General features: G+C 37.4%; 27 non-coding genes across 27 annotated transcripts; all 27 read right to left on the minus strand.

Moving 5' to 3' along the window:
- Window positions 1–539: 539 nt before the first annotated feature.
- Window positions 540–611, minus strand: TRNAD-GUC (transfer RNA aspartic acid (anticodon GUC)). The gene has a single exon. It is a non-coding gene; the product is annotated as a tRNA-Asp (tRNA).
- Window positions 612–1,205: 594 nt separating this feature from the next.
- TRNAD-GUC (transfer RNA aspartic acid (anticodon GUC)) lies at window positions 1,206–1,277 on the minus strand. Its single transcript has one exon. It is a non-coding gene; the product is annotated as a tRNA-Asp (tRNA).
- Window positions 1,278–1,869: 592 nt separating this feature from the next.
- TRNAD-GUC (transfer RNA aspartic acid (anticodon GUC)) lies at window positions 1,870–1,941 on the minus strand. The gene has a single exon. It is a non-coding gene; the product is annotated as a tRNA-Asp (tRNA).
- A 636-nt stretch (window positions 1,942–2,577) lies between these two features.
- Window positions 2,578–2,649, minus strand: TRNAD-GUC (transfer RNA aspartic acid (anticodon GUC)). The gene has a single exon. It is a non-coding gene; the product is annotated as a tRNA-Asp (tRNA).
- Window positions 2,650–3,269: 620 nt separating this feature from the next.
- TRNAD-GUC (transfer RNA aspartic acid (anticodon GUC)) lies at window positions 3,270–3,341 on the minus strand. Its single transcript has one exon. It is a non-coding gene; the product is annotated as a tRNA-Asp (tRNA).
- A 596-nt stretch (window positions 3,342–3,937) lies between these two features.
- On the minus strand, window positions 3,938–4,009 carry TRNAD-GUC (transfer RNA aspartic acid (anticodon GUC)). The gene has a single exon. It is a non-coding gene; the product is annotated as a tRNA-Asp (tRNA).
- A 594-nt stretch (window positions 4,010–4,603) lies between these two features.
- On the minus strand, window positions 4,604–4,675 carry TRNAD-GUC (transfer RNA aspartic acid (anticodon GUC)). Its single transcript has one exon. It is a non-coding gene; the product is annotated as a tRNA-Asp (tRNA).
- A 592-nt stretch (window positions 4,676–5,267) lies between these two features.
- On the minus strand, window positions 5,268–5,339 carry TRNAD-GUC (transfer RNA aspartic acid (anticodon GUC)). The gene has a single exon. It is a non-coding gene; the product is annotated as a tRNA-Asp (tRNA).
- A 634-nt stretch (window positions 5,340–5,973) lies between these two features.
- Window positions 5,974–6,045, minus strand: TRNAD-GUC (transfer RNA aspartic acid (anticodon GUC)). The gene has a single exon. It is a non-coding gene; the product is annotated as a tRNA-Asp (tRNA).
- Window positions 6,046–6,665: 620 nt separating this feature from the next.
- Window positions 6,666–6,737, minus strand: TRNAD-GUC (transfer RNA aspartic acid (anticodon GUC)). The gene has a single exon. It is a non-coding gene; the product is annotated as a tRNA-Asp (tRNA).
- A 596-nt stretch (window positions 6,738–7,333) lies between these two features.
- On the minus strand, window positions 7,334–7,405 carry TRNAD-GUC (transfer RNA aspartic acid (anticodon GUC)). The gene has a single exon. It is a non-coding gene; the product is annotated as a tRNA-Asp (tRNA).
- A 594-nt stretch (window positions 7,406–7,999) lies between these two features.
- TRNAD-GUC (transfer RNA aspartic acid (anticodon GUC)) lies at window positions 8,000–8,071 on the minus strand. The gene has a single exon. It is a non-coding gene; the product is annotated as a tRNA-Asp (tRNA).
- A 592-nt stretch (window positions 8,072–8,663) lies between these two features.
- Window positions 8,664–8,735, minus strand: TRNAD-GUC (transfer RNA aspartic acid (anticodon GUC)). The gene has a single exon. It is a non-coding gene; the product is annotated as a tRNA-Asp (tRNA).
- A 636-nt stretch (window positions 8,736–9,371) lies between these two features.
- TRNAD-GUC (transfer RNA aspartic acid (anticodon GUC)) lies at window positions 9,372–9,443 on the minus strand. Its single transcript has one exon. It is a non-coding gene; the product is annotated as a tRNA-Asp (tRNA).
- A 619-nt stretch (window positions 9,444–10,062) lies between these two features.
- On the minus strand, window positions 10,063–10,134 carry TRNAD-GUC (transfer RNA aspartic acid (anticodon GUC)). Its single transcript has one exon. It is a non-coding gene; the product is annotated as a tRNA-Asp (tRNA).
- Window positions 10,135–10,730: 596 nt separating this feature from the next.
- On the minus strand, window positions 10,731–10,802 carry TRNAD-GUC (transfer RNA aspartic acid (anticodon GUC)). Its single transcript has one exon. It is a non-coding gene; the product is annotated as a tRNA-Asp (tRNA).
- Window positions 10,803–11,396: 594 nt separating this feature from the next.
- Window positions 11,397–11,468, minus strand: TRNAD-GUC (transfer RNA aspartic acid (anticodon GUC)). Its single transcript has one exon. It is a non-coding gene; the product is annotated as a tRNA-Asp (tRNA).
- Window positions 11,469–12,060: 592 nt separating this feature from the next.
- TRNAD-GUC (transfer RNA aspartic acid (anticodon GUC)) lies at window positions 12,061–12,132 on the minus strand. Its single transcript has one exon. It is a non-coding gene; the product is annotated as a tRNA-Asp (tRNA).
- A 632-nt stretch (window positions 12,133–12,764) lies between these two features.
- TRNAD-GUC (transfer RNA aspartic acid (anticodon GUC)) lies at window positions 12,765–12,836 on the minus strand. The gene has a single exon. It is a non-coding gene; the product is annotated as a tRNA-Asp (tRNA).
- A 620-nt stretch (window positions 12,837–13,456) lies between these two features.
- TRNAD-GUC (transfer RNA aspartic acid (anticodon GUC)) lies at window positions 13,457–13,528 on the minus strand. The gene has a single exon. It is a non-coding gene; the product is annotated as a tRNA-Asp (tRNA).
- A 596-nt stretch (window positions 13,529–14,124) lies between these two features.
- Window positions 14,125–14,196, minus strand: TRNAD-GUC (transfer RNA aspartic acid (anticodon GUC)). The gene has a single exon. It is a non-coding gene; the product is annotated as a tRNA-Asp (tRNA).
- A 594-nt stretch (window positions 14,197–14,790) lies between these two features.
- On the minus strand, window positions 14,791–14,862 carry TRNAD-GUC (transfer RNA aspartic acid (anticodon GUC)). The gene has a single exon. It is a non-coding gene; the product is annotated as a tRNA-Asp (tRNA).
- Window positions 14,863–15,454: 592 nt separating this feature from the next.
- Window positions 15,455–15,526, minus strand: TRNAD-GUC (transfer RNA aspartic acid (anticodon GUC)). Its single transcript has one exon. It is a non-coding gene; the product is annotated as a tRNA-Asp (tRNA).
- A 632-nt stretch (window positions 15,527–16,158) lies between these two features.
- On the minus strand, window positions 16,159–16,230 carry TRNAD-GUC (transfer RNA aspartic acid (anticodon GUC)). Its single transcript has one exon. It is a non-coding gene; the product is annotated as a tRNA-Asp (tRNA).
- Window positions 16,231–16,850: 620 nt separating this feature from the next.
- Window positions 16,851–16,922, minus strand: TRNAD-GUC (transfer RNA aspartic acid (anticodon GUC)). Its single transcript has one exon. It is a non-coding gene; the product is annotated as a tRNA-Asp (tRNA).
- Window positions 16,923–17,518: 596 nt separating this feature from the next.
- Window positions 17,519–17,590, minus strand: TRNAD-GUC (transfer RNA aspartic acid (anticodon GUC)). Its single transcript has one exon. It is a non-coding gene; the product is annotated as a tRNA-Asp (tRNA).
- Window positions 17,591–18,184: 594 nt separating this feature from the next.
- Window positions 18,185–18,257, minus strand: TRNAD-GUC (transfer RNA aspartic acid (anticodon GUC)). Its single transcript has one exon. It is a non-coding gene; the product is annotated as a tRNA-Asp (tRNA).
- Between the last annotated feature and the right edge of the window lie 2,274 nt (window positions 18,258–20,531).

The raw sequence follows: 20,531 nt of genomic DNA on the forward strand, positions 1-20,531 counted from the left end.
AAATTCAGCTAACTGGAATAGGCAGCTCTACTGCTTTTGCTTAGGGAAATTCATCTTTTTTCATAAACAGGGAGAACACAGAATGATCTTCCAAAAACAATCAGTTTTATCAAGAAAGTTTTTTAATTAAATTAATCTATCTATATTTATGTCTGTATATATATATGTATATATATATAATCAGCTCACTTTACCATTAGCAGCTTATAGCTATTAGCCACCAGGGGTCAGTACTAACCAAAAACACCGATTTGTCTTCTATCCCTGTCCCACAGAGTTTATAAGCAGCCCATGATTTACCACTGTTTCATGTCATTTTCCAAGTATTTTAGAGATAAATTGTTTTTGAAAGAACAGTAAGTTGAGATTGAAATTTAGAGAGCATCTTCTGAGTTTCGGTTAACACATCAGTAAGCATTTTGGCTATCACTAAAGTCAACGCTGGTCTCAATCGTGATAAGCAGGTGTAATGACAACTATATTTTACTTCATGAGTAAGTGCATCTTTTTCATTAAGTTGGGCAACTTAAAGGTATCATCTCCCCGTCGGGGAATTGAACCCCGGTCTCCCGTGTGACAGGCGGGGATACTGACCACTATACTAACGAGGACTTAATGGCAGTAGTTTAACAGTCCTCACCTCTTTGAGGATAGGGAATGCCCATGACAAATTCAGCTAACTGGAATAGGCAGCTCTACTGCTTTTGCTTAGGGAAATTCATCTTTTTTCATAAACAGGGAGAACACAGAATGATCTTCCAAAAACAATCAGTTTTATCAAGAAAGTTTTTTAATTAAATTAATCTATCTATATTTATATCTGTATATATATATATATATATATAATCAGCTCACTTTACCATTAGCAGCTTATAGCTATTAGCCACCAGGGGTCAGTACTAACCAAAAACACCGATTTGTCTTCTATCCCTGTCCCACAGAGTTTATAAGCAGCCCATGATTTACCACTGTTTCATGTCATTTTCCAAGTATTTTAGAGATAAATTGTTTTTGAAAGAACAGTAAGTTGAGATTGAAATTTAGAGAGCATCTTCTGAGTTTTGGTTAACACATCAGTAAGCATTTTGGCTATCACTAAAGTCAACACTGGTCTCAATCGTGATAAGCAGGTGTAATGACAACTATATTTTACTTCATGAGTAAGTGCATCTTTTTCATTAAGTTGGGCAACTTAAAAGAATCATCTCCCCGTCAGGGAATTGAACCCCGGTCTCCCGCGTGACAGGCGGGGATACTGACCACTATACTAACGAGGACTTAATGGCAGTAGTTTAACAGTCCTCACCTCTTTGAGGATAGGGAATGCCCATGACAAATTCAGCTAACTGGAATAGGCAGCTCTACTGCTTTTGCTTAGGGAAATTCATCTTTTTTCATAAACAGGGAGAACACAGAATGATCTTCCAAAAACAATCAGTTTTATCAAGAAAGTTTTTTAATTAAATTAATCTATCTATATTTATATCTGTATATATATATATATATATAATCAGCTCACTTTACCATTAGCAGCTTATAGCTATTAGCCACCAGGGGTCAGTACTAACCAAAAACACCGATTTGTCTTCTATCCCTGTCCCACAGAGTTTATAAGCAGCCCATGTTTTACCACTGTTTCATGTCATTTTCCAAGTATTTTAGAGATAAATTGTTTTTGAAAGAACAGTAAGTTGAGATTGAAATTGAGAGAGCATCTTCTGAGTTTCGGTTAACACATGAGTAAGCATTTTGGCTATCACTAAAGTCAACACTGGTCTCAATCGTGATAAGCAGGTGTAATGACAACTATATTTTACTTCATGAGTAAGTGCATCTTTTTCATTAAGTTGGGCAACTTAAAAGAATCATCTCCCCGTCGGGAAATTGAACCCCGGTCTCCCGCGTGACAGGCGGGGATACTGACCACTATACTAACGAGGACTTAATGGCAGTAGTTTAACAGTCCTCACCTCTTTGAGGATAGGGAATGCCCATGAGCAATTCAGCTAATTGGAATAGGCAGCTCTAATGCTTTTGCTTAGGGAAATTAATCTTTTTTCATAAACAGGGAGAACACAGAATGATCTTCCAAAAACAATCAGTTTTATCAAGAAAGTTTTTAAATTAAATTAATCTATCTATATTTATATCTGTATATATATATATATATATATATATATATATATATATATATATATATATATATATATATATTTAATCAGCTCACTTTACCATTAGCAGCTTATAGCTATTAGCCACCAGGGGTCAGTACTAACCAAAAACACCGATTTGTCTTCTATCCCTGTCCCACAGAGTTTATAAGCAGCCCATGATTTACCACTGTTTCATGTCATTTTCCAAGTATTTTAGAGATAAATTGTTTTTGAAAGAACAGTAAGTTGAGATTGAAATTTAGAGAGCATCTTCTGAGTTTCAGTTAACACATCAGTAAGCATTTTGGCTATCACTAAAGTCAACACTGGTCTCAATCGTGATAAGCAGGTGTAATGACAACTATATTTTACTTCATGAGTAAGTGCATCTTTTTCATTAAGTTGGGCAACTTAAAAGAATCATCTCCCCGTCGGGGAATTGAACCCCGGTCTCCCGCGTGACAGGCGGGGATACTGACCACTATACTAACGAGGACTTAATGGCAGTAGTTTAACAGTCCTCACCTCTTTGAGGATAGGGAATGCCCATGAGCAATTCTGCTAATTGGAATAGGCAGCTCTACTGCTTTTGCTTAGGGAAATTCATCTTTTTTCATAAACAGGGAGAACACAGAATGATCTTCCAAAAACAATCAGTTTTATCAAGAAAGTTTTTTAATTAAATTAATCTATCTATATTTATATCTGTATATATATATATATATATATATATATATATATATTTATATATATTTAATCAGCTCACTTTACCATTAGCAGCTTATAGCTATTAGCCACCAGGGGTCAGTACTAACCAAAAACACCGATTTGTCTTCTATCCCTGTCCCACAGAGTTTATAAGCAGCCCATGATTTACCACTGTTTCATGTCATTTTCCAAGTATTTTAGAGATAAATTGTTTTTGAAAGAACAGTAAGTTGAGATTGAAATTTAGAGAGCATCTTCTGAGTTTCAGTTAACACATCAGTAAGCATTTTGGCTATCACTAAAGTCAACGCTGGTCTCAATCGTGATAAGCAGGTATAATGACAACTATATTTTACTTCATGAGTAAGTGCATCTTTTTCATTAAGTTGGGCAACTTAAAGGTATCATCTCCCCGTCGGGGAATTGAACCCCGGTCTCCCGCGTGACAGGCGGGGATACTGACCACTATACTAACGAGGACTTAATGGCAGTAGTTTAACAGTCCTCACCTCTTTGAGGATAGGGAATGCCCATGACAAATTCAGCTAACTGGAATAGGCAGCTCTACTGCTTTTGCTTAGGGAAATTCATCTTTTTTCATAAACAGGGAGAACACAGAATGATCTTCCAAAAACAATCAGTTTTATCAAGAAAGTTTTTTAATTAAATTAATCTATCTATATTTATGTCTGTATATATATATATATATATATATAATCAGCTCACTTTACCATTAGCAGCTTATAGCTATTAGCCACCAGGGGTCAGTACTAACCAAAAACACCGATTTGTCTTCTATCCCTGTCCCACAGAGTTTATAAGCAGCCCATGATTTACCACTGTTTCATGTCATTTTCCAAGTATTTTAGAGATAAATTGTTTTTGAAAGAACAGTAAGTTGAGATTGAAATTTAGAGAGCATCTTCTGAGTTTCGGTTAACACATCAGTAAGCATTTTGGCTATCACTAAAGTCAACGCTGGTCTCAATCGTGATAAGCAGGTGTAATGACAACTATATTTTACTTCATGAGTAAGTGCATCTTTTTCATTAAGTTGGGCAACTTAAAAGTATCATCTCCCCGTCGGGGAATTGAACCCCGGTCTCCCGCGTGACAGGCGGGGATACTGACCACTATACTAACGAGGACTTAATGGCAGTAGTTTAACAGTCCTCACCTCTTTGAGGATAGGGAATGCCCATGACAAATTCAGCTAAATGGAATAGGCAGCTCTACTGCTTTTGCTTAGGGAAATTCATCTTTTTTCATAAACAGGGAGAACACAGAATGATCTTCCAAAAACAATCAGTTTTATCAAGAAAGTTTTTTAATTAAATTAATCTATCTATATTTATATCTGTATATATATATATATATATATAATCAGCTCACTTTACCATTAGCAGCTTATAGCTATTAGCCACCAGGGGTCAGTACTAACCAAAAACACCGATTTGTCTTCTATCCCTGTCCCACAGAGTTTATAAGCAGCCCATGATTTACCACTGTTTCATGTCATTTTCCAAGTATTTTAGAGATAAATTGTTTTTGAAAGAACAGTAAGTTGAGATTGAAATTTAGAGAGCATCTTCTGAGTTTCGGTTAACACATCAGTAAGCATTTTGGCTATCACTAAAGTCAACGCTGGTCTCAATCGTGATAAGCAGGTGTAATGACAACTATATTTTACTTCATGAGTAAGTGCATCTTTTTCATTAAGTTGGGCAACTTAAAGGTATCATCTCCCCGTCGGGGAATTGAACCCCGGTCTCCCGCGTGACAGGCGGGGATACTGACCACTATACTAACGAGGACTTAATGGCAGTAGTTTAACAGTCCTCACCTCTTTGAGGATAGGGAATGCCCATGACAAATTCAGCTAACTGGAATAGGCAGCTCTACTGCTTTTGCTTAGGGAAATTCATCTTTTTTCATAAACAGGGAGAACACAGAATGATCTTCCAAAAACAATCAGTTTTATCAAGAAAGTTTTTTAATTAAATTAATCTATCTATATTTATATCTGTATATATATATATATATATAATCAGCTCACTTTACCATTAGCAGCTTATAGCTATTAGCCACCAGGGGTCAGTACTAACCAAAAACACCGATTTGTCTTCTATCCCTGTCCCACAGAGTTTATAAGCAGCCCATGTTTTACCACTGTTTCATGTCATTTTCCAAGTATTTTAGAGATAAATTGTTTTTGAAAGAACAGTAAGTTGAGATTGAAATTGAGAGAGCATCTTCTGAGTTTCGGTTAACACATGAGTAAGCATTTTGGCTATCACTAAAGTCAACACTGGTCTCAATCGTGATAAGCAGGTGTAATGACAACTATATTTTACTTCATGAGTAAGTGCATCTTTTTCATTAAGTTGGGCAACTTAAAAGAATCATCTCCCCGTCGGGAAATTGAACCCCGGTCTCCCGCGTGACAGGCGGGGATACTGACCACTATACTAACGAGGACTTAATGGCAGTAGTTTAACAGTCCTCACCTCTTTGAGGATAGGGAATGCCCATGAGCAATTCAGCTAATTGGAATAGGCAGCTCTAATGCTTTTGCTTAGGGAAATTAATCTTTTTTCATAAACAGGGAGAACACAGAATGATCTTCCAAAAACAATCAGTTTTATCAAGAAAGTTTTTAAATTAAATTAATCTATCTATATTTATATCTGTATATATATATATATATATATATATATATATATATATATATATATATATATATATATATTTAATCAGCTCACTTTACCATTAGCAGCTTATAGCTATTAGCCACCAGGGGTCAGTACTAACCAAAAACACCGATTTGTCTTCTATCCCTGTCCCACAGAGTTTATAAGCAGCCCATGATTTACCACTGTTTCATGTCATTTTCCAAGTATTTTAGAGATAAATTGTTTTTGAAAGAACAGTAAGTTGAGATTGAAATTTAGAGAGCATCTTCTGAGTTTCAGTTAACACATCAGTAAGCATTTTGGCTATCACTAAAGTCAACACTGGTCTCAATCGTGATAAGCAGGTGTAATGACAACTATATTTTACTTCATGAGTAAGTGCATCTTTTTCATTAAGTTGGGCAACTTAAAAGAATCATCTCCCCGTCGGGGAATTGAACCCCGGTCTCCCGCGTGACAGGCGGGGATACTGACCACTATACTAACGAGGACTTAATGGCAGTAGTTTAACAGTCCTCACCTCTTTGAGGATAGGGAATGCCCATGAGCAATTCTGCTAATTGGAATAGGCAGCTCTACTGCTTTTGCTTAGGGAAATTCATCTTTTTTCATAAACAGGGAGAACACAGAATGATCTTCCAAAAACAATCAGTTTTATCAAGAAAGTTTTTTAATTAAATTAATCTATCTATATTTATATCTGTATATATATATATATATATATATATATATATATATTTATATATATTTAATCAGCTCACTTTACCATTAGCAGCTTATAGCTATTAGCCACCAGGGGTCAGTACTAACCAAAAACACCGATTTGTCTTCTATCCCTGTCCCACAGAGTTTATAAGCAGCCCATGATTTACCACTGTTTCATGTCATTTTCCAAGTATTTTAGAGATAAATTGTTTTTGAAAGAACAGTAAGTTGAGATTGAAATTTAGAGAGCATCTTCTGAGTTTCAGTTAACACATCAGTAAGCATTTTGGCTATCACTAAAGTCAACGCTGGTCTCAATCGTGATAAGCAGGTATAATGACAACTATATTTTACTTCATGAGTAAGTGCATCTTTTTCATTAAGTTGGGCAACTTAAAGGTATCATCTCCCCGTCGGGGAATTGAACCCCGGTCTCCCGCGTGACAGGCGGGGATACTGACCACTATACTAACGAGGACTTAATGGCAGTAGTTTAACAGTCCTCACCTCTTTGAGGATAGGGAATGCCCATGACAAATTCAGCTAACTGGAATAGGCAGCTCTACTGCTTTTGCTTAGGGAAATTCATCTTTTTTCATAAACAGGGAGAACACAGAATGATCTTCCAAAAACAATCAGTTTTATCAAGAAAGTTTTTTAATTAAATTAATCTATCTATATTTATGTCTGTATATATATATATATATATATATAATCAGCTCACTTTACCATTAGCAGCTTATAGCTATTAGCCACCAGGGGTCAGTACTAACCAAAAACACCGATTTGTCTTCTATCCCTGTCCCACAGAGTTTATAAGCAGCCCATGATTTACCACTGTTTCATGTCATTTTCCAAGTATTTTAGAGATAAATTGTTTTTGAAAGAACAGTAAGTTGAGATTGAAATTTAGAGAGCATCTTCTGAGTTTCAGTTAACACATCAGTAAGCATTTTGGCTATCACTAAAGTCAACGCTGGTCTCAATCGTGATAAGCAGGTATAATGACAACTATATTTTACTTCATGAGTAAGTGCATCTTTTTCATTAAGTTGGGCAACTTAAAGGTATCATCTCCCCGTCGGGGAATTGAACCCCGGTCTCCCGCGTGACAGGCGGGGATACTGACCACTATACTAACGAGGACTTAATGGCAGTAGTTTAACAGTCCTCACCTCTTTGAGGATAGGGAATGCCCATGACAAATTCAGCTAACTGGAATAGGCAGCTCTACTGCTTTTGCTTAGGGAAATTCATCTTTTTTCATAAACAGGGAGAACACAGAATGATCTTCCAAAAACAATCAGTTTTATCAAGAAAGTTTTTTAATTAAATTAATCTATCTATATTTATATCTGTATATATATATATATATATATAATCAGCTCACTTTACCATTAGCAGCTTATAGCTATTAGCCACCAGGGGTCAGTACTAACCAAAAACACCGATTTGTCTTCTATCCCTGTCCCACAGAGTTTATAAGCAGCCCATGATTTACCACTGTTTCATGTCATTTTCCAAGTATTTTAGAGATAAATTGTTTTTGAAAGAACAGTAAGTTGAGATTGAAATTTAGAGAGCATCTTCTGAGTTTCGGTTAACACATCAGTAAGCATTTTGGCTATCACTAAAGTCAACACTGGTCTCAATCGTGATAAGCAGGTGTAATGACAACTATATTTTACTTCATGAGTAAGTGCATCTTTTTCATTAAGTTGGGCAACTTAAAAGAATCATCTCCCCGTCAGGGAATTGAACCCCGGTCTCCCGCGTGACAGGCGGGGATACTGACCACTATACTAACGAGGACTTAATGGCAGTAGTTTAACAGTCCTCACCTCTTTGAGGATAGGGAATGCCCATGACAAATTCAGCTAACTGGAATAGGCAGCTCTACTGCTTTTGCTTAGGGAAATTCATCTTTTTTCATAAACAGGGAGAACACAGAATGATCTTCCAAAAACAATCAGTTTTATCAAGAAAGTTTTTTAATTAAATTAATCTATCTATATTTATATCTGTATATATATATATATATATAATCAGCTCACTTTACCATTAGCAGCTTATAGCTATTAGCCACCAGGGGTCAGTACTAACCAAAAACACCGATTTGTCTTCTATCCCTGTCCCACAGAGTTTATAAGCAGCCCATGTTTTACCACTGTTTCATGTCATTTTCCAAGTATTTTAGAGATAAATTGTTTTTGAAAGAACAGTAAGTTGAGATTGAAATTGAGAGAGCATCTTCTGAGTTTCGGTTAACACATGAGTAAGCATTTTGGCTATCACTAAAGTCAACACTGGTCTCAATCGTGATAAGCAGGTGTAATGACAACTATATTTTACTTCATGAGTAAGTGCATCTTTTTCATTAAGTTGGGCAACTTAAAAGAATCATCTCCCCGTCGGGAAATTGAACCCCGGTCTCCCGCGTGACAGGCGGGGATACTGACCACTATACTAACGAGGACTTAATGGCAGTAGTTTAACAGTCCTCACCTCTTTGAGGATAGGGAATGCCCATGAGCAATTCAGCTAATTGGAATAGGCAGCTCTAATGCTTTTGCTTAGGGAAATTAATCTTTTTTCATAAACAGGGAGAACACAGAATGATCTTCCAAAAACAATCAGTTTTATCAAGAAAGTTTTTAAATTAAATTAATCTATCTATATTTATATCTGTATATATATATATATATATATATATATATATATATATATATATATATATATATATATATATTTAATCAGCTCACTTTACCATTAGCAGCTTATAGCTATTAGCCACCAGGGGTCAGTACTAACCAAAAACACCGATTTGTCTTCTATCCCTGTCCCACAGAGTTTATAAGCAGCCCATGATTTACCACTGTTTCATGTCATTTTCCAAGTATTTTAGAGATAAATTGTTTTTGAAAGAACAGTAAGTTGAGATTGAAATTTAGAGAGCATCTTCTGAGTTTCAGTTAACACATCAGTAAGCATTTTGGCTATCACTAAAGTCAACACTGGTCTCAATCGTGATAAGCAGGTGTAATGACAACTATATTTTACTTCATGAGTAAGTGCATCTTTTTCATTAAGTTGGGCAACTTAAAAGAATCATCTCCCCGTCGGGGAATTGAACCCCGGTCTCCCGCGTGACAGGCGGGGATACTGACCACTATACTAACGAGGACTTAATGGCAGTAGTTTAACAGTCCTCACCTCTTTGAGGATAGGGAATGCCCATGAGCAATTCTGCTAATTGGAATAGGCAGCTCTACTGCTTTTGCTTAGGGAAATTCATCTTTTTTCATAAACAGGGAGAACACAGAATGATCTTCCAAAAACAATCAGTTTTATCAAGAAAGTTTTTTAATTAAATTAATCTATCTATATTTATATCTGTATATATATATATATATATATATATATATATATATTATATATATTTAATCAGCTCACTTTACCATTAGCAGCTTATAGCTATTAGCCACCAGGGGTCAGTACTAACCAAAAACACCGATTTGTCTTCTATCCCTGTCCCACAGAGTTTATAAGCAGCCCATGATTTACCACTGTTTCATGTCATTTTCCAAGTATTTTAGAGATAAATTGTTTTTGAAAGAACAGTAAGTTGAGATTGAAATTTAGAGAGCATCTTCTGAGTTTCAGTTAACACATCAGTAAGCATTTTGGCTATCACTAAAGTCAACGCTGGTCTCAATCGTGATAAGCAGGTATAATGACAACTATATTTTACTTCATGAGTAAGTGCATCTTTTTCATTAAGTTGGGCAACTTAAAGGTATCATCTCCCCGTCGGGGAATTGAACCCCGGTCTCCCGCGTGACAGGCGGGGATACTGACCACTATACTAACGAGGACTTAATGGCAGTAGTTTAACAGTCCTCACCTCTTTGAGGATAGGGAATGCCCATGACAAATTCAGCTAACTGGAATAGGCAGCTCTACTGCTTTTGCTTAGGGAAATTCATCTTTTTTCATAAACAGGGAGAACACAGAATGATCTTCCAAAAACAATCAGTTTTATCAAGAAAGTTTTTTAATTAAATTAATCTATCTATATTTATGTCTGTATATATATATATATATATATATAATCAGCTCACTTTACCATTAGCAGCTTATAGCTATTAGCCACCAGGGGTCAGTACTAACCAAAAACACCGATTTGTCTTCTATCCCTGTCCCACAGAGTTTATAAGCAGCCCATGATTTACCACTGTTTCATGTCATTTTCCAAGTATTTTAGAGATAAATTGTTTTTGAAAGAACAGTAAGTTGAGATTGAAATTTAGAGAGCATCTTCTGAGTTTCGGTTAACACATCAGTAAGCATTTTGGCTATCACTAAAGTCAACGCTGGTCTCAATCGTGATAAGCAGGTGTAATGACAACTATATTTTACTTCATGAGTAAGTGCATCTTTTTCATTAAGTTGGGCAACTTAAAAGTATCATCTCCCCGTCGGGGAATTGAACCCCGGTCTCCCGCGTGACAGGCGGGGATACTGACCACTATACTAACGAGGACTTAATGGCAGTAGTTTAACAGTCCTCACCTCTTTGAGGATAGGGAATGCCCATGACAAATTCAGCTAAATGGAATAGGCAGCTCTACTGCTTTTGCTTAGGGAAATTCATCTTTTTTCATAAACAGGGAGAACACAGAATGATCTTCCAAAAACAATCAGTTTTATCAAGAAAGTTTTTTAATTAAATTAATCTATCTATATTTATATCTGTATATATATATATATATATATAATCAGCTCACTTTACCATTAGCAGCTTATAGCTATTAGCCACCAGGGGTCAGTACTAACCAAAAACACCGATTTGTCTTCTATCCCTGTCCCACAGAGTTTATAAGCAGCCCATGATTTACCACTGTTTCATGTCATTTTCCAAGTATTTTAGAGATAAATTGTTTTTGAAAGAACAGTAAGTTGAGATTGAAATTTAGAGAGCATCTTCTGAGTTTCGGTTAACACATCAGTAAGCATTTTGGCTATCACTAAAGTCAACGCTGGTCTCAATCGTGATAAGCAGGTGTAATGACAACTATATTTTACTTCATGAGTAAGTGCATCTTTTTCATTAAGTTGGGCAACTTAAAGGTATCATCTCCCCGTCGGGGAATTGAACCCCGGTCTCCCGCGTGACAGGCGGGGATACTGACCACTATACTAACGAGGACTTAATGGCAGTAGTTTAACAGTCCTCACCTCTTTGAGGATAGGGAATGCCCATGACAAATTCAGCTAACTGGAATAGGCAGCTCTACTGCTTTTGCTTAGGGAAATTCATCTTTTTTCATAAACAGGGAGAACACAGAATGATCTTCCAAAAACAATCAGTTTTATCAAGAAAGTTTTTTAATTAAATTAATCTATCTATATTTATATCTGTATATATATATATATATATAATCAGCTCACTTTACCATTAGCAGCTTATAGCTATTAGCCACCAGGGGTCAGTACTAACCAAAAACACCGATTTGTCTTCTATCCCTGTCCCACAGAGTTTATAAGCAGCCCATGTTTTACCACTGTTTCATGTCATTTTCCAAGTATTTTAGAGATAAATTGTTTTTGAAAGAACAGTAAGTTGAGATTGAAATTGAGAGAGCATCTTCTGAGTTTCGGTTAACACATGAGTAAGCATTTTGGCTATCACTAAAGTCAACACTGGTCTCAATCGTGATAAGCAGGTGTAATGACAACTATATTTTACTTCATGAGTAAGTGCATCTTTTTCATTAAGTTGGGCAACTTAAAAGAATCATCTCCCCGTCGGGAAATTGAACCCCGGTCTCCCGCGTGACAGGCGGGGATACTGACCACTATACTAACGAGGACTTAATGGCAGTAGTTTAACAGTCCTCACCTCTTTGAGGATAGGGAATGCCCATGAGCAATTCAGCTAATTGGAATAGGCAGCTCTAATGCTTTTGCTTAGGGAAATTAATCTTTTTTCATAAACAGGGAGAACACAGAATGATCTTCCAAAAACAATCAGTTTTATCAAGAAAGTTTTTAAATTAAATTAATCTATCTATATTTATATCTGTATATATATATATATATATATATATATATATATATATATATATATATATATATATATTTAATCAGCTCACTTTACCATTAGCAGCTTATAGCTATTAGCCACCAGGGGTCAGTACTAACCAAAAACACCGATTTGTCTTCTATCCCTGTCCCACAGAGTTTATAAGCAGCCCATGATTTACCACTGTTTCATGTCATTTTCCAAGTATTTTAGAGATAAATTGTTTTTGAAAGAACAGTAAGTTGAGATTGAAATTTAGAGAGCATCTTCTGAGTTTCAGTTAACACATCAGTAAGCATTTTGGCTATCACTAAAGTCAACACTGGTCTCAATCGTGATAAGCAGGTGTAATGACAACTATATTTTACTTCATGAGTAAGTGCATCTTTTTCATTAAGTTGGGCAACTTAAAAGAATCATCTCCCCGTCGGGGAATTGAACCCCGGTCTCCCGCGTGACAGGCGGGGATACTGACCACTATACTAACGAGGACTTAATGGCAGTAGTTTAACAGTCCTCACCTCTTTGAGGATAGGGAATGCCCATGAGCAATTCTGCTAATTGGAATAGGCAGCTCTACTGCTTTTGCTTAGGGAAATTCATCTTTTTTCATAAACAGGGAGAACACAGAATGATCTTCCAAAAACAATCAGTTTTATCAAGAAAGTTTTTTAATTAAATTAATCTATCTATATTTATATCTGTATATATATATATATATATATATATATATATATATTTATATATATTTAATCAGCTCACTTTACCATTAGCAGCTTATAGCTATTAGCCACCAGGGGTCAGTACTAACCAAAAACACCGATTTGTCTTCTATCCCTGTCCCACAGAGTTTATAAGCAGCCCATGATTTACCACTGTTTCATGTCATTTTCCAAGTATTTTAGAGATAAATTGTTTTTGAAAGAACAGTAAGTTGAGATTGAAATTTAGAGAGCATCTTCTGAGTTTCAGTTAACACATCAGTAAGCATTTTGGCTATCACTAAAGTCAACGCTGGTCTCAATCGTGATAAGCAGGTATAATGACAACTATATTTTACTTCATGAGTAAGTGCATCTTTTTCATTAAGTTGGGCAACTTAAAGGTATCATCTCCCCGTCGGGGAATTGAACCCCGGTCTCCCGCGTGACAGGCGGGGATACTGACCACTATACTAACGAGGACTTAATGGCAGTAGTTTAACAGTCCTCACCTCTTTGAGGATAGGGAATGCCCATGACAAATTCAGCTAACTGGAATAGGCAGCTCTACTGCTTTTGCTTAGGGAAATTCATCTTTTTTCATAAACAGGGAGAACACAGAATGATCTTCCAAAAACAATCAGTTTTATCAAGAAAGTTTTTTAATTAAATTAATCTATCTATATTTATGTCTGTATATATATATATATATATATATAATCAGCTCACTTTACCATTAGCAGCTTATAGCTATTAGCCACCAGGGGTCAGTACTAACCAAAAACACCGATTTGTCTTCTATCCCTGTCCCACAGAGTTTATAAGCAGCCCATGATTTACCACTGTTTCATGTCATTTTCCAAGTATTTTAGAGATAAATTGTTTTTGAAAGAACAGTAAGTTGAGATTGAAATTTAGAGAGCATCTTCTGAGTTTCGGTTAACACATCAGTAAGCATTTTGGCTATCACTAAAGTCAACGCTGGTCTCAATCGTGATAAGCAGGTGTAATGACAACTATATTTTACTTCATGAGTAAGTGCATCTTTTTCATTAAGTTGGGCAACTTAAAGGTATCATCTCCCCGTCGGGGAATTGAACCCCGGTCTCCCGTGTGACAGGCGGGGATACTGACCACTATACTAACGAGGACTTAATGGCAGTAGTTTAACAGTCCTCACCTCTTTGAGGATAGGGAATGCCCATGACAAATTCAGCTAACTGGAATAGGCAGCTCTACTGCTTTTGCTTAGGGAAATTCATCTTTTTTCATAAACAGGGAGAACACAGAATGATCTTCCAAAAACAATCAGTTTTATCAAGAAAGTTTTTTAATTAAATTAATCTATCTATATTTATATCTGTATATATATATATATATATATAATCAGCTCACTTTACCATTAGCAGCTTATAGCTATTAGCCACCAGGGGTCAGTACTAACCAAAAACACCGATTTGTCTTCTATCCCTGTCCCACAGAGTTTATAAGCAGCCCATGATTTACCACTGTTTCATGTCATTTTCCAAGTATTTTAGAGATAAATTGTTTTTGAAAGAACAGTAAGTTGAGATTGAAATTTAGAGAGCATCTTCTGAGTTTCGGTTAACACATCAGTAAGCATTTTGGCTATCACTAAAGTCAACACTGGTCTCAATCGTGATAAGCAGGTGTAATGACAACTATATTTTACTTCATGAGTAAGTGCATCTTTTTCATTAAGTTGGGCAACTTAAAAGAATCATCTCCCCGTCAGGGAATTGAACCCCGGTCTCCCGCGTGACAGGCGGGGATACTGACCACTATACTAACGAGGACTTAATGGCAGTAGTTTAACAGTCCTCACCTCTTTGAGGATAGGGAATGCCCATGACAAATTCAGCTAACTGGAATAGGCAGCTCTACTGCTTTTGCTTAGGGAAATTCATCTTTTTTCATAAACAGGGAGAACACAGAATGATCTTCCAAAAACAATCAGTTTTATCAAGAAAGTTTTTTAATTAAATTAATCTATCTATATTTATATCTGTATATATATATATATATATAATCAGCTCACTTTACCATTAGCAGCTTATAGCTATTAGCCACCAGGGGTCAGTACTAACCAAAAACACCGATTTGTCTTCTATCCCTGTCCCACAGAGTTTATAAGCAGCCCATGTTTTACCACTGTTTCATGTCATTTTCCAAGTATTTTAGAGATAAATTGTTTTTGAAAGAACAGTAAGTTGAGATTGAAATTGAGAGAGCATCTTCTGAGTTTCGGTTAACACATGAGTAAGCATTTTGGCTATCACTAAAGTCAACACTGGTCTCAATCGTGATAAGCAGGTGTAATGACAACTATATTTTACTTCATGAGTAAGTGCATCTTTTTCATTAAGTTGGGCAACTTAAAAGAATCATCTCCCCGTCGGGAAATTGAACCCCGGTCTCCCGCGTGACAGGCGGGGATACTGACCACTATACTAACGAGGACTTAATGGCAGTAGTTTAACAGTCCTCACCTCTTTGAGGATAGGGAATGCCCATGAGCAATTCAGCTAATTGGAATAGGCAGCTCTAATGCTTTTGCTTAGGGAAATTAATCTTTTTTCATAAACAGGGAGAACACAGAATGATCTTCCAAAAACAATCAGTTTTATCAAGAAAGTTTTTAAATTAAATTAATCTATCTATATTTATATCTGTATATATATATATATATATATATATATATATATATATATATATATATATATATATATTTAATCAGCTCACTTTACCATTAGCAGCTTATAGCTATTAGCCACCAGGGGTCAGTACTAACCAAAAACACCGATTTGTCTTCTATCCCTGTCCCACAGAGTTTATAAGCAGCCCATGATTTACCACTGTTTCATGTCATTTTCCAAGTATTTTAGAGATAAATTGTTTTTGAAAGAACAGTAAGTTGAGATTGAAATTTAGAGAGCATCTTCTGAGTTTCAGTTAACACATCAGTAAGCATTTTGGCTATCACTAAAGTCAACACTGGTCTCAATCGTGATAAGCAGGTGTAATGACAACTATATTTTACTTCATGAGTAAGTGCATCTTTTTCATTAAGTTGGGCAACTTAAAAGAATCATCTCCCCGTCGGGGAATTGAACCCCGGTCTCCCGCGTGACAGGCGGGGATACTGACCACTATACTAACGAGGACTTAATGGCAGTAGTTTAACAGTCCTCACCTCTTTGAGGATAGGGAATGCCCATGAGCAATTCTGCTAATTGGAATAGGCAGCTCTACTGCTTTTGCTTAGGGAAATTCATCTTTTTTCATAAACAGGGAGAACACAGAATGATCTTCCAAAAACAATCAGTTTTATCAAGAAAGTTTTTTAATTAAATTAATCTATCTATATTTATATCTGTATATATATATATATATATATATATATATATATATTTATATATATTTAATCAGCTCACTTTACCATTAGCAGCTTATAGCTATTAGCCACCAGGGGTCAGTACTAACCAAAAACACCGATTTGTCTTCTATCCCTGTCCCACAGAGTTTATAAGCAGCCCATGATTTACCACTGTTTCATGTCATTTTCCAAGTATTTTAGAGATAAATTGTTTTTGAAAGAACAGTAAGTTGAGATTGAAATTTAGAGAGCATCTTCTGAGTTTCAGTTAACACATCAGTAAGCATTTTGGCTATCACTAAAGTCAACGCTGGTCTCAATCGTGATAAGCAGGTATAATGACAACTATATTTTACTTCATGAGTAAGTGCATCTTTTTCATTAAGTTGGGCAACTTAAAGGTATCATCTCCCCGTCGGGGAATTGAACCCCGGTCTCCCGCGTGACAGGCGGGGATACTGACCACTATACTAACGAGGACTTAATGGCAGTAGTTTAACAGTCCTCACCTCTTTGAGGATAGGGAATGCCCATGACAAATTCAGCTAACTGGAATAGGCAGCTCTACTGCTTTTGCTTAGGGAAATTCATCTTTTTTCATAAACAGGGAGAACACAGAATGATCTTCCAAAAACAATCAGTTTTATCAAGAAAGTTTTTTAATTAAATTAATCTATCTATATTTATGTCTGTATATATATATATATATATATATAATCAGCTCACTTTACCATTAGCAGCTTATAGCTATTAGCCACCAGGGGTCAGTACTAACCAAAAACACCGATTTGTCTTCTATCCCTGTCCCACAGAGTTTATAAGCAGCCCATGATTTACCACTGTTTCATGTCATTTTCCAAGTATTTTAGAGATAAATTGTTTTTGAAAGAACAGTAAGTTGAGATTGAAATTTAGAGAGCATCTTCTGAGTTTCGGTTAACACATCAGTAAGCATTTTGGCTATCACTAAAGTCAACGCTGGTCTCAATCGTGATAAGCAGGTGTAATGACAACTATATTTTACTTCATGAGTAAGTGCATCTTTTTCATTAAGTTGGGCAACTTAAAAGTATCATCTCCCCGTCGGGGAATTGAACCCCGGTCTCCCGCGTGACAGGCGGGGATACTGACCACTATACTAACGAGGACTTAATGGCAGTAGTTTAACAGTCCTCACCTCTTTGAGGATAGGGAATGCCCATGACAAATTCAGCTAAATGGAATAGGCAGCTCTACTGCTTTTGCTTAGGGAAATTCATCTTTTTTCATAAACAGGGAGAACACAGAATGATCTTCCAAAAACAATCAGTTTTATCAAGAAAGTTTTTTAATTAAATTAATCTATCTATATTTATGTCTGTATATATATATATATATATATATAATCAGCTCACTTTACCATTAGCAGCTTATAGCTATTAGCCACCAGGGGTCAGTACTAACCAAAAACACCGATTTGTCTTCTATCCCTGTCCCACAGAGTTTATAAGCAGCCCATGATTTACCACTGTTTCATGTCATTTTCCAAGTATTTTAGAGATAAATTGTTTTTGAAAGAACAGTAAGTTGAGATTGAAATTTAGAGAGCATCTTCTGAGTTTCGGTTAACACATCAGTAAGCATTTTGGCTATCACTAAAGTCAACGCTGGTCTCAATCGTGATAAGCAGGTGTAATGACAACTATATTTTACTTCATGAGTAAGTGCATCTTTTTCATTAAGTTGGGCAACTTAAAAGAATCATCTCCCGTCGGGGAATTGAACCCCGGTCTCCCGCGTGACAGGCGGGGATACTGACCACTATACTAACGAGGACTTAATGGCAGTAGTTTAACAGTCCTCACCTCTTTGAGGATAGGGAATGCCCATGACAAATTCAGCTAATTGGAATAGGCAGCTCTACTGCTTTTGCTTAGGGAAATTCATCTTTTTTCATAAACAGGGAGAACACAGAATGATCTTCCAAAAACAATCAGTTTTATCAAGAAAGTTTTTTAATTAAATTAATCTATCTATATTTATATCTGTATATATATATATATATATATAATCAGCTCACTTTACCATTAGCAGCTTATAGCTATTAGCCACCAGGGGTCAGTACTAACCAAAAACACCGATTTGTCTTCTATCCCTGTCCTACAGAGTTTATAAGCAGCCCATCATTTACCACTGTTTCATGTCATTTTCCAAGTATTTTAGAGATAAATTGTTTTTGAAAGAACAGTAAGTTGAGATTGAAATTTAGAGAGCATCTTCTGAGTTTCGGTTAACACATCAGTAAGCATTTTGGCTATCACTAAAGTCAACGCTGGTCTCAATCGTGATAAGTGTGAGAAGGTAGCCTCTTTCTAGCCTTGTTACCCCCACTTTTGGCCTGTTTGTGAGTGTATGTCAGGGTGTTTGTCACTGTTTTCACTGTCTCACTGGGATCCTGATAGCCAGGCCTCAGTGCTCATAGTGAAAACACCATGTTTTCAGTATGGTTGTTATGTGTCACTGGGATCCTGCTGGTCAGGACCCCAGTGCTCATAGGTTTGTGGCCTATATGTATGTGTCACTGGGACCCTGTCACACAGGGCCCCAGTGCTCATAGGTGTGCATGTGTATGTTCCCTGTGTGGTGCCTAACTGTCTCACTGAGGCTCTGCTAACCAGAACCTCAGTGGTTATGCTCTCTCATTTCTTTCCAAATTGTCACTGACAGGCTAGTGACCATTTTTACCAATTTACATTGGCTTACTGGAACACCCTTATAATTCCCTAGTATATGGTACTGAGGTACCCAGGGTATTGGGGTTCCAGGAGATCCCTATGGGCTGCAGCATTTCTTTTGCCACCCATAGGGAGCTCTGACAATTCTTACACAGGCCTGCCACTGCAGCCTGAGTGAAATAACGTCCACGTTATTTCACAGCCATTTTACACTGCACTTAAGTAACTTATAAGTCACCTATATGTCTAACCTTTACCTGGTAAAGGTTAGGTGCAAAGTTACTTAGTGTGAGGGCACCCTGGCACTAGCCAAGGTGCCCCCACATTGTTCAGAGCCAATTCACTGAACTTTGTGAGTGCGGGGACACCATTACACGCGTGCACTACATATAGGTCACTACCTATATGTAGCTTCACCATGGTAACTCCGAATATGGCCATGTAACATGTCTATGATCATGGAATTGCCCCCTCTATGCCATCCTGGCATTGTTGGTACAATTCCATGATCCCAGTGGTCTGTAGCACAGACCCTGGTACTGCCAGACTGCCCTTCCTGGGGTTTCTCTGCAGCTGCTGCTGCTGCCAACCCCTCAGACAGGCAGCTGCCCTCCTGGGGTCCAGCCAGGCCTGGCCCAGGATGGCAGAACAAAGAACTTCCTCTGAGAGAGGGTGTGACACCCTCTCCCTTTGGAAAATGGTGTGAAGGCAGGGGAGGAGTAGCCTCCCCCAGCCTCTGGAAATGCTTTGTTGGGCACAGGTGTGCCCAATTCTGCATAAGCCAGTCTACACCGGTTCAGGGACCCCTTAGCCCCTGCTCTGGCGCGAAACTGGACAAAGGAAAGGGGAGTGACCACTCCCCTGACCTGCACCTCCCCTGGGAGGTGTCCAGAGCTCCTCCAGTGTGCTCCAGACCTCTGCCATCTTGGAAACAGAGGTGCTGCTGGCACACTGGACTGCTCTGAGTGGCCAGTGCCACCAGGTGACGTCAGAGACTCCTTGTGATAGGCTCCTTCAGGTGTTAGTAGCCTTTCCTCTCTCCTAGGTAGCCAAACCCTCTTTTCTGGCTATTTAGGGTCTCTGTCTCTGGGGAAACTTTAGATAACGAATGCATGAGCTCAGCCGAGTTCCTCTGCATCTCCCTCTTCACCTTCTGATAAGGAATCGACCGCTGACCGCGCTGGAAGCCTGCAAACCTGCAACATAGTAGCAAAGACGACTACTGCAACTCTGTAACGCTGATCCTGCCGCCTTCTCGACTGTTTTCCTGCTTGTGCATGCTGTGGGGGTAGTCTGCCTCCTCTCTGCACCAGAAGCTCCGAAGAAATCTCCCGTGGGTCGACGGAATCTTCCCCCTGCAACCGCAGGCACCAAA

This window comes from Pleurodeles waltl, unplaced genomic scaffold (assembly GCF_031143425.1).
Source record: "Pleurodeles waltl isolate 20211129_DDA unplaced genomic scaffold, aPleWal1.hap1.20221129 scaffold_70, whole genome shotgun sequence".
NCBI lineage: Eukaryota > Metazoa > Chordata > Amphibia > Caudata > Salamandridae > Pleurodeles > Pleurodeles waltl.